This window comes from Callithrix jacchus, chromosome 7, assembly GCF_049354715.1.
Source record: "Callithrix jacchus isolate 240 chromosome 7, calJac240_pri, whole genome shotgun sequence".
NCBI classification, from domain to species: domain Eukaryota; kingdom Metazoa; phylum Chordata; class Mammalia; order Primates; family Cebidae; genus Callithrix; species Callithrix jacchus.
Window position 1 is genome coordinate 46,235,857 of NC_133508.1, and position 12,617 is coordinate 46,248,473.

Below are 12,617 nucleotides of genomic sequence, written 5' to 3' on the forward strand. Positions count from 1 at the left end.
AGCACTTTGGGAGGCTGAGGCGGGCAGATCACCAGGCCAGGAGATCGAGGCCATCCTGGCCAACATGGTGAAACCCTGTCCCTACTAAAGAAAAAATAATAATAAAAAATTAAAAAAAGAAAGAAAGAAAGAAAAGAAACATGGTGTAGAGCTGCTTTCTAAACCCTGGGCCCAGAGTGACCAGGCCATGAGGAAACGAGCTCCGGCCCTGAGAGCTGGTCCCAGGGAAGTCTGCATGCAACCCCGTTCCCTGGAAGAGCTGCTCTAACTGGAGTGCTCCAACGCTGCAGCCGAGCGCAGTCAGGAAAATTTCCTGGCATGGAATCCTAAGCGAGTCATTCTTTCCTTTCACTCCCCAATGATTCAAGGACTGGATCTGACAGCTGTTCAGAACATCTGAGGTGAGAAGCTGGGTACTGGGCAGAACCAGCAGCGTTATTCAGGAGCAGTCACCTTTTACAGATCTTTTTCCAGCAGGCAACTGGTTGTGTTCCAGTAACGACTCTGGTAATTAAAGCACTGTACTCCTGGGCTCCTTCTTTTGTTAACCAACCGAATCCTCTAATCCCTAAAGGAGCCCGGCACTGTCAGCGGGCTCTGCTGCTAATCGTTAAATATCACCTCTGTGGTCTCTGAGTGCAGCAGGGAGAATGGTGATATGCTTGAAGGCACACGCAGAGAAGTGGCATTCTGGAATCTCAGCCTCCTACGTTCAAGAGGCCGAAGGACTCTGATCTAAACCACCACCCAAGAGGACACCCACAGCAAGGAGGCATCCTGCCTCCAGGGAAGGCAGTCCCTTGTGTCTCTTCCAGATCCTCTTCTGGGGAAAGGCAAAGGAAAGGGAGGGAAGGTCTTGTGGGTTTAACTTGCTGTAAACAGGTGAGGCCAGTCTAAGACACTCATGGATATAGATGTTCCTTACCCGGGCATCTTTTTTTAACATTTAAAAAAAAACTGGTTGAAAAAAAATTTTTTTTACAATTATTACCACTATATTTGTACAGTGCAAAGGAACTGGAATAGCTCAAGATTTTTGCCAACATTGAACACTGTAATGAGATTTCCTAAGCTCTGTGTTGTTCCGGTTGATGAACTCAGCCACTTGCTGATCCCCACCCTGGACCCACACCTCCACTCAGATGTCTGGACCTGAGGTCCTGCCACAGCTCTTCACTAGGCCGGCCCTCCCCAACTGCACACAGACTAGGTAAGTCTTCCCAAAGCCACACTCCTAACTTGCCACTTCCTCCCCAAACTATCAAAGGCTCATCGGGGCCTAAGGAACAAAGGCCCAGCTGCTTGCCTACTTCTGAGCCTTTCTCTGTGTCTCCAGAAGACCTTTCTACCATATTTCCCTGCCTCACAACTTTTGGCTGATGCTAAACACAATGGCCAGTTTCTGTTCCTCAGCGCTCTCCTGCCTTTGGGGTGAGCCCACAAACCCCATATCAGCCCCATCTCCTCCACGTCAAGGCCCTAGTGCTCCTCATCCCTCAGGACTCAATTCACCACCTTTGCTGCCTTCTTCTCCATGAAGCCTTCCTTTCACTTCCCCCTGCCCCACCACTGAGGGCATCATACTGCTTTCACTCCCACCTTTCCATTCCTGCCTCTGCGCTGGCACATACAGGTTCCCCTGTGCTGTAACCACACGTGGGCCTACCCAGCTTCCCAAAGTATGTGCTCATCTCATCTGTGAGTACCCTACAGGTCTAGGACTTGAATTATTCAGAAAACATCTGATGAAATGATTATTTCCTGAGAATTAAAATTGACCTGAAATTAAAAGGATAAAGCTTTTGAGAAATGGATACAGAATTACCACTTTCTTACTTTGCCAAATAAGGTCATTAGAAGTAACTGCCTCCTGATCTCATTATTTCATAAAAGAAATGACATTTTATATTCAAAAAAGTAAACAAGAAAAGTTCTTTGATTACATTTACTGTTATGAAAAATGGGTACATTTATTTGTCATGGGCCAGTGAAATCATGTGCCGATGTTGGGAAACAGCTGCTCTGAAGGTGAGTATCATGGACTGGCAGCTTAGAAAGCCACTGTCAGGGCTTCCTCATTCAGCAGCTTTATTTACAAACAAACCAACCACCTTTTACTTGGCTATGAAATCTATAATGATGGTATCTTTTTATATCTTAACATATTTTATCTTTTACACATATTTTATCTTCATCAACACCCAAATAGATACATACCTTCATTTGCCCTGCTTTACAAATGAGGCAACTGAGGCACAATGAGATGAAGCCATGTGGCCAAGCTCCATTGCAATGAAGTCTAATGCCCTTAACCATTAGACTCTGCTGTGCTGCTGCCCTAAAAGTTTGACAGTCATGGTCTAAAGAACTAACAGGAAATAGCCATTTAGATTTTTTTAAGCACGGGGCTCAAATTTAGGTTATCTCTGATCTCTGGAGTCTCTGGAGTTCAATGCAATAGCATCTTAAACCTCATAACTGTACCTTCAGCAGTTATGGCTGAAGAGCACAAAAGATCCCCGTGCATCCTGGTAACCACAGGATGCTAGCCTTCCCCCCTCAGGGTAGAGCCCCTACCCTAGCACCCATGGACTACAGAACTACACCTGCTTGAAGCAACTTCAGGGATACCCAAATCAGGAACACATCTGGTAGCCATAAGTGAAGATTTAGAATTATGCACTTATCTACAGAAACGTTTCCTGCTTCCCATACCAAGAACAAACTCTATGACAATGTCAGACAGACACTGGGAGCTTACAACCATGAACACTCCCTTCACTACCTACTTACCATGCCTCACACCACCCACCAGCTTCTGCTATAGGAGAAGCCCTCTGGCCTACTTTTGGCTTTAGGTGACAAAGTCCCAGAAATGTGCCAATAAATGGCCTTCACCTGCCTCTTAATCCAAAAGCAGTGATGCCTGAGTTTAGACAAGGCAGAGTCCCTAAAGAGATACACGCTCTGCCCAAAAAAAGATGTTTGCATACACCTACTATACAAAGCATCTTTCCAAACTGCTTCCAGCTAGAGGGATCTATTTAAATCAGTGGCTCTGAACTGCGCTCAAACGATCAGGTGTTGGAAGGATCCCAGACTGTATCTTCTGAGCCTCTACAACCTTGTTGCTACCCACTGTAAGCAGATCTATTACAAAAATTACATTCGTGGATCAAAACAATAAATAACTATTGGTTCGCTTGTTTGTAAATAAAGCTCCTGAGTGAGGAAGGGCTGACAGTGGCTTCCTAACTTCAACTTTACTAAAAAATAATAGTAATTAAAATAAATTAAAAATAAATAACAGATTTGAAAACCACTCATTTGAAGGCAAAGATCCAGCCATCGCAAAACAGTCTAAAGGCCAAGCTGAACGGAAAGGCTCCCATGACATGTGGGGAATCACCTTGGCCTCTGGTCTGAAAGCCTGGGCAATTCTAACATGATTTCACTTAACATGGAACCCACACACAAGGGCCCCCTTGGAGGCCTTTATTTCTGGTTTTACTGAACTGTTTGTTTAAATATAGGCTGTTAATATTTTAAATGTAATAATGCCAATACCAGAACAACCTCATTTTCCCAGCAGAGCCTCCCAAACCCTAAGAATTCATTTGTTGACATCACTTGTCTTTCCCACAAGCTGAACATTTCATTATTTTCTGAATTCATTTTATTAGAGTTCAGAAACAGGGCAAGTGGGATTTCACTGCTGTTGGTTCTATCGCCACCTCACCTTTCTTAATGTTTTCTAGTTCCTGTAACAAAACCACCATTCTACCAGCAAAGGGGAGAAGAAAGAAAAAAGGAAAGCCATAAAACTGTTAAAACTACCATTCTCTGTCTCGTAAACATTTTTCTATTTATTGGCCTTTCATTATATGTGCAATCTTATTATCCCTGCACAGCATCAAAGTGACATCCTTCAGGGTCACCCTATAAAATATACATCGGCAATGTAACATTTAATGACGGGAGCAGGACGAATGATGAAGGATGAGAGAGCGAGGCCTGCCGCAGGACGTTTTAAAGGGATCATCAGTTATATCTGTGCATTTCCCGAGGTGATAACTGAATGACAGGGGTTGTGGGAAATCCATTTTTGAGCTCAGAAAAGATAGTTAGGAGAAGAATGTTTTTGTATTGGAGGCATGTAATGACTGCCAGGAAATGAGAACAGCTACTCTAATAACATTGCTTCTTATATTTTATGGTTTTTATGGACGCACAGCAAATTATCATGTATAATCCATTTCTGCAAGTTGAATTTTAAAATTCCTCAATACAAAGAAAGGAAAAGAAAGGGTACTTAATTTTGTCACTGTATTACCTTTAATAAAACGAGAAGCAAAAATTATACTTCAAAGCACAAAAACACAATTACAGTACTGCATCCTCCTCCTTAACATGTGAAATGTCTCATCTCTTTCACCTGAATTTTGGGCTTAACCTAAGGCAAACATCTCAGAAAAATTCAGGCAAGTCTGCAAACCAAGCCCGTGCTTCTTTGTGGCCAGGGCTGTTGTTTCACAGAGCCGAGACTACAGCTGTCTTTATGCAACTGTACTGGCTGAACTGTGACCTCCCTCAAATTCCTATGTTAAAGCTCTGACCCCCAGGGCCTCTCAATGGGACTTTATTTGGAGACAGGCTCTTCTAAGAGGTGATTATGTTAAAATGAGATCGAGTGAGCCCCAATTCAGTATGACCAGTGTGCCCTTATAAGAAGAGATGAAGACACAGACACCTACGGAAGGACGACCACGGGAAGACATGGGGAGAAAATGGCATCGACAGCCAAGGAGTTAGGCCTCAGGAGAACCAACTCTGCTGAACTTTGGTCTTGGACTTCCAAGTTCCAGAACTGTAAGAAATTTAGTTCTGCTGCTGAAGTCACCCAGTCTATGGCATTCTATCATGGCAACCACAGTAGACTAAATATATAATTCTAAGGACAAATCTTCATGGTGAGCCTCGAGGAAAGGAGAGGAAACAGCAGAGGAAGTGAGGCCTGCTGAATGAACTTCCAAGCCCTGGGCTGTGGCAGGGCTCATGGAGCTTACAACCTGCAGTGGAGATATAGAGTCTGCTGGAGGAGAACAGGTGCCAAAGGGTAGAGCAATGTAGGAAACAGTAAAATAATTTTCTAACTCGCATCTTATCCTAGCAGCTCTAAAGGGCAAATGCCACACGGTTCCCTCATGATGCCTGCATTTTGACCCAAGAGAACCAGCCCAGCTCCACAACAGCTCTCAGGTTCTGTGGATCTAAGAGAGCTGGCTCGCCTGAAGGGACCCGTGGGAAGGAAGAGGACCACAGGGTGAAAAGGAAAACAGCTGCCAGCAAAAGAAGAACCCTCCAGAGTCTGCAGGCCTGCTTCTGACCACTTTTCTTTTCTTTTTTTTTTTTTGAGATGGAGTTTCGCTCTTGTTACCCAGGCTGGAGTGCAATGGCGCGATCTCGGCTCACTGCAACCTACGCCTCCTGGGTTCAAGCAATTCTCCTGCCTCAGCCTCCCGAGTAGCTGGGATTACAGGCACGCGCCACCATGCCCAGCTAATTTTTATATTTTTAGTAGAGACGGGGTTTCACCTTGTTTGACCAGGATGGTCTCGATCTCTTGACCTCGTGATCCACCTGTCTTGGCCTCCCAAAGTGCTAGGATTATAGGCGTGAGCCACCGCGCCCAGCCCTTCTGAGCACTTTTCTTCTGGTCAGTTTCCACAGGCAAGAGCCCAAATCCATGGGACTGGGCTGGCCCCACAGAGCCTCCCATGAAGCTGCAACCGGGGAAAGGAGGGTCATGTAGCCCACACTTCATGGACAGGCAAATGTGTGAGGCTCTCTGGCCACCACAGCTCTATGGTCCCACAAGTTTCCAAGAGAATGTTTTGGGTTCCTCACATCAACAGGCACATTGCAGTTGAAAAAACACACACAATAGAACCACCAGGGGCTGGGATGTAATTTATGGAAACAGCCATGGATTTCTAGATCCATGACTGTGATATGGGTTCCGAGGATTCTCTCCTGGTCCATATCCAGGTCTCCTCCAAGGTTCTTTACAGAGGGCGGCTGGCTTTCCCTCAGGAGGCCCAGGAAGTATGGGACTGGCAGCGCTACCCCACGCAGGCTGCTATGCATGTGGGGCCCATAAGGGCACATGGGGGTTGCTTTCTAGAGACTCTAGGAAGCTTATCGTTACACCCCCAAAGGGAATTTGGAAAGATGATGGGACTAACTCCCCAGAGGTGAGCCAGGAGCTTCCTTTTCCATTAAACATGTAACCTGAAAGCCAGAGAGACCTAGATCTCTGGAACACGCTGTGTGGTAGGGAAGCCTCTAGGGTTGGCTGGATCACAATGCAACACATATGCCACAAACTCACCACAGTACACCTTAGCCCGCAACAAATCCTGGCAGCCCGTACTGGAGTCAAATCGCCACTGTTGTCATGATGGGTGACCTCAGTTGCTCAACTCCAACGCCCCCTTCACAGCTGAAATGGGGTGTGGCAGGAAAAGGCATGCCACTGTGCTCCCAGGACATACCACTACCCCAACTCTCCCACCCACGCCTGTTAATGCTGGGATTGGTTTGTGACACAAAGGTGCCCTTGGCCCTCTCTTGGGAAGTAATTTTTCCTTCATGCCCATGTGGAAAAGGCCTCTCTTGGCATCAACATCTCTAACAGAGCTGTAGAGTAAGCCATGCTGACAATAAGCTCTGTGTCCTCACTGCTCAGGCCTAAATCCCAGACACAACTCTCAAAAGTCAACAAGCTTTCCATTCAGTCAAGGGTTTTTTCTTTTTTTTTGAGATGGAATCTTGCTCTGTTGCCCAGGCTACAGTGCAGTGGCGTGATCTTGGCTCACTGCAACCTCTGCCTGCCTCCTAGTTTCAAGTGATTCTCCTGTCTCAGCCTCCCAAGTAGCTGTGACTACAGGTGTGTGCCACTCCATCCAGCTAATTTTTGTATTTTTAGTAGAGACAAGGTTTCACCATTTTGGCCAGGCTGGTCTCAAACTCTTGACCTCATGATCTGTCTGCCTCGGCCTCCCAAAGTGCTGGGATTACAGGCATGAGCCACTGTGCAAGGCCTATCAAGAGTTTTTTTAAAAACTTGAGTTTCCAGCTGCAGAGCTGTGTTGAAAAGTTTCTGAAGCCTTCTGCAGCTGGTACAAAGTCAAGAGTTTTTTTTTTAAAGCTTAAGTTTCCAGCGGCAGAAAGCTTCAGAAACTTTTCAACACAAGTCAAAACCCTCAGCAATGAAAGAGAATGGAAAAGTAGAGATTTCCCTGCAACATGACTTCAGACTTGAGCCCGTGGTCCAGGAGCCCCACTGCTGATGGAGGAACCAAAGTCAGGGCAGAAAGGGGCATTCCAGAGCTGGTCCTTGGGGTCCTGGTCCTGAAAGTGCTCGGCTTGGCACTACCGTGCCGTCTGCCAGCACTTTGGAGCCTACCATACTTGGCTTCTTGAATCCTTCCCTGGGTAAAAAGGGATCAATGGTTTTTCCCACATGTATTGATTCTGACATCAGGCCCTCCTTGGGTGCAGACGCTGGAAACGCCTTCTCCTGGTTGCTGCTGGCCCACCCCACCAGCTCCATCTGCTGTCATGAACACCACCTCATACACTCTCTTTCCTGACCCACAGGAAGCGAGTTTCGGATGCTCCTGTTTCCATGATTACCAACTCTCTCACTGAGTTGTGACTGTTTTGTGGCTTACACATCACTGAGTCCTGCAAGATACCAAGTTATGTCTATAATTTGATTCCCCTCCTCCCTTTCCTCCAACTGGAATCTAAACTGCACGTGAACAGGGGATGTGACCACCCTTAACCTTGTAACCTAACAGTCATTAGCAGAGTGCCTGACACAAGATGGGTGCTCAGGAAATGCTGATTTGAACTGAATCTATCACAGACACACAGATACATGAGAATTACACTGCACCAGGAATAAGACAGAGAAGCCACTAACAGTCATAAAAGTGAATAACTCCGTTTCAGTGATAAATTTGGAAATCTTTCAAAATTTTGAAAATCAAGCTAAACATATAGATGGAAAATTAGTTACGAGAATCGAAATTTTTCAAGGTAATTATTATTTCCCTTACTTTATCTGTACACTAAAGTAAAAAAAAAATACATATATACACACACAAAGAGTCCCTTGATCCATTTAATTAGTTAAGGTTGCTCTCAAAAATGAAAATGATTTCCCCAGCCCTGAGGATGCCCAAGTGTGAAATGATAACGAGTCTTATGGGTAGTGCTTCTGCACACACGCATATGCAGTGATGTGCATTTGGAATTTACCAGAACACATGTTTTTTGTTTTACAAATCTGTGATGCCCACACAAGCCTTGGCTTGACACTGTTCCAGGGGCTAAGTCTTAACCTGAATTAACCAAGCTGCACTCTGGTCCTATGACACTTTGGCACTAAAATAATAACTTCCATTTTTCTGAGGCTGAGTATCTCATTTCACACCGTGAGGATCCTCTGGACCTACCTTAAAAGCACTCAGGAAGGTGGTTACAGTCAAAATCTTCCTCAGGATTAGTAGTAACACAGGAGAAAGTGAGCACCAAATTCCTTCAGTGTGCTGGAGCACACAGAGGCTTCCTGCAGGCAGACAGCAAGAAGCTCTGGGATTATGCCTGCAAGCTAGCCAACCTGCTAGGCTCTTAAGAAAATAGCACGGAACAGAACAAGGACAGCCTGCTGTGCTGTGGCCTGAAGCACCAGTAATGACAGATCTCTGCCAATGGCAGTGGTCAATGCTTCCACCAGCTTGTCTGCAGTCTGCTTGTCAGGTCCACCTTTGTGCTCACAAGTATCCCAATTTCTTCAGAACCAGGTGGCACTCACAGCTGCCTCCACATGGATAAGGAAATTCCATTCTCAGCTCAGGCCTTGGCTTGGGTGTGTGTGTCTTGGGTGTGTGTGTATACATGCATGTGCAATGAACATGAATTAACTCTCTAGACTTTTCCAACTAGAATTCTTTTGTTATACCACAAGACTCAGGAAATGAAGTGACTACTAGTATTTTCTCAACTCTCCTAGGAATGGAACATAACTAGTACCTTTCTAGACACACAGGAAAGATGTTACTGTGTTGCATACAATTGATGCTTGGCTTATGAGGCTTAACTCTCAGAACTCTGAATGAGAAAGGATGCCACTGGCTATGCAGCATTGAGTAAATTCCCTAACCTCTGCTGGCCCATTTCTTCCTTTTAAAAATGGAGGAAAACAGCCAGGCGCAGTGGCTCATGTCTGTAATCCCAGCACTCTGGGAGGCTGACGTGGGCAGATCACCTGAGGTCAGGAGTTCGAGACCAACCTAACCAACATGGAGAAACCCTGTCTCCATTAAAAATACAAAATTAGCTTGGTGTGGTGGTGCATGCCTGTAATCTCAGCTACTTGGGAGGCTGAGACAGGAGAATTGCTTGAACCTGGGAGGCAGAGGTTGCAGTGAGCCAAGATCGCACCACTAGCACTCCAGCCTGGGCAGTAAGAGCAAAACTCTGACTCAAAAAAAAAAAAAAAGGTGGAGAAAAACAACCACAGGAAGGTTAAGGAACCTCCTCGAGACTGCCCTTATCTAGAAACCTAGGCTGGTGTGCCACAAGCTCATTCCTTTACAGGGTTGTGGTGAGGGTGAAAGTTCCAAAATGAACCCAGCACAAACGGTCAGTAAATGACAGGGTTTTTAAAAAAATCATTTTCCATCTTGAAAAGGACCAGAAACTCAGAACTAAGTTCACCTTAAAGGACTATTTTAATTGACTGAAGAAAAGAAAAAAACCTTTCAAAGAATGGTTTCTACAATGAACTTCCTTCCTCTATCATGTTTCTCCCAAAACTACAGCATCTTATGTAGTCAAAGAATAAGGGAATGTTAGAGATGATAAATGACAGTGGCATCTGGCCCCAGTTCACAATCTGAAAGATAAGCACTGGTCAAGGAGAAGAGTATTCTGAGTGAAGATCCCAACCGAAACCAGCAGAACAATAAATGCCCGACAGGCCACTGATGCAACCTCAGAAGTCTGTCTCTGCCCAGCTCTAGGTTCTATTCTTACATAATCAGCAACAGAATGAGGACACACAAGATCATTAAACATTTCAGCAGGAATAAAACTAAACCAAGAGAATGCACCTGCCAATCTGTCAGGATACCAGGAGGTTTGTGAGCTGTCCTTGCACTTTAATGCAGAATCAGCTTTGATGCACAGATTGGAAAGGTCCAGCTTAAGGGACTTACAAAGTCCCATTATTTGAGTTTATGATACCATCACTTCACTCTTAAACACGTTGAAGAATATACACTTAAGTTAAAATTTATGCCCAACTACAATGAATTCTATTGCTGAATTTATTCACTTATGATAATGTGGGGCTCACTAGAGTGTCACAAACCCCAGAATGAAAATCGGCGGCTTAGATTACAAACTCTCTTAGTAGAAAGAAGGTCTAAAGACTCTTTACTCTTTAAGCAAGAAAGAATCTGTGTTTCTGATGCTGAGAAGAGCATAGGGAATGGGTTGTACAATCAACCACATCACCTGGAAGCCTACTTGGGTCCACTGCCTCCTCAGGACAGGGCTCTACCATTTATTCCATATCGTGGCTGTCCCTCTATGCCTCTAGGCTGTGTCATCAGGAACATGTAAGCTGGGATGCACGGGAGGTCATCTCTCTCTGAGTCACACACATCCTCCTCCTGCTGCCCTAGTTTTTTCTTTCGGGATACAATGTCAATTCTGCAATGTTTCCCCTCTACAGGGGTAAAGAGACGTGCTGATGTGCTCAGGAAATGAACATGCTTCCCTGGATGCAATGAGGTCCTAAAGCACCTCCATCTTAAAGGGGTAGTACCATCTCACGCCAGTTAGAATGGTGATCATTAAAAAATCTGGAGACAACAGATGCTGGAGAGGATATGGAGAAAAAGGAACACTTTTACACTGTTGGTGGGAGTGTAAATTAGTTCAACCACTGTGGAAGACAGTGTGGCGATTCCTCAAGGCCTTAGAAATAGAAATTCCATTTGACCCAGCAATCCCATTACTGGGTATATATCCAAAAGACTATAAGTCGTTCTACTATAAGGACACATGTACACGAATGTTCATTGCAGCACTGTTTACAGTAGCAAAGACCTGGAATCAACCCAAATGCCCATTGATGATAGACTGGATTGGAAAAATGTGGCACATATACACCATGGAATATTATGCAGCAATCAGAAATGATGAGTTTGTGTCATTTGTAGGGACATGGATGAATCTGGAGAACATCATCCTCAGCAAACTGACACAAGAACAGAAAACGAAACACCACATATTCTCACTCATAGGTGGGTGATGAAAAATGAGAACGCATGGACACAGAGAGAAGAGTACTAAACACTGGGGTCTATTGGGGGGAAATGGGGAGGGCCAGTGGGAGGGGGAGGTGGGGAGGGATAGCCTGGGGAGAAATGCCAAATGTGGGTGAAGGGGAGAAAGGAAGCAAAACACACTGCCATGTGTGTACCTATGCAACTGTCTTGCATGTTCTGCACATGTACCCCCAAACCTAAAATGCAATAAAAAATTAAAAAAAAAAAAAAAAAGCGGGGCAGGGTAGTAAGATCAGCAGGGATCCTCTCCTGGGAACTCAAGCAATCATTTTAACAGTGACTCTCATATGGCAGCAAACAAAGGGGTAAGTGTGAGCCGCTTAAGGCAACAGCAGAGATGTGTGGTTGTATGCTAATTCCAGACAGGAGAAAAACTGGACCGATGAATATCACTTAAAAATTCTTGTCACATATGATCTAGATCAAAAGGCTGTGATGCCACAACCAGATGCTTTGAAGGTATTTTCTCTGCTCCCTCTAGTTAGCAACAACGAACAGTTCTGTACACTCTTACTTACCTGTTCCAGAAGGCTATGAATAAAGAGGCTGGGCTACTTGTTTTTCAGTGCCAGCTAAACTTTATCTGCTGCTGTGGGCAGGAATGAGAGTGGCATGTCACCAGCGTTCCTGGGTAGCAGAGGGCAACAGCTGGCCATCAATAAGCCAGTCATGGGTACAGTTCTCAACTGATGTAACAACAACATGCACTTCAAGAACCATCTAAACTGGAACTCAGGGCAGCATCTGACAAGTCTCTTGTGCCCGCACCTTCCTCCTGGCCCACCTAAAAGCAGCTCTGCAGGGTAATTTCTGCCAGCCACAGCCACAGGGTCCTGTGTCCTCCATCTTCCTTCCCTGGAATTCCTAATAAGACTGAGTTAAGCATGGCCTTGGGTCTATGCTGCTCTTCAGAAGAAAATGTATCTCTTAAATTACTCTAATTGTATTTTAGAATTTAACATGTTCACTGTCTAAAATCAAAATGGGTTTCACATATAAATGGGCAATTGAATTAATAATACCAATACTCATCATGGTATAAGAAATAACTTGACTACTAACTTTTACTGACAGCCCCTTGCTCCCTTCCTCAAGAGTTTCAGACTGCCTGTTTGCCCTCTGCCCAGCCAGAGAATTCTGAACCCTCAAGAGGCCTTGGGGAAAGCACTGTGCTTTAAGAAGTCACAA

General features: G+C 45.0%; 1 protein-coding gene across 18 annotated transcripts in view; it reads right to left on the bottom strand.

The window, feature by feature from the left end:
• Positions 1-12,617, bottom strand: part of RERE (arginine-glutamic acid dipeptide repeats) — a 466,088-nt gene that overhangs the window by 20,471 nt on the left and 433,000 nt on the right. The gene's annotated exons all lie outside the window — the stretch shown is intronic.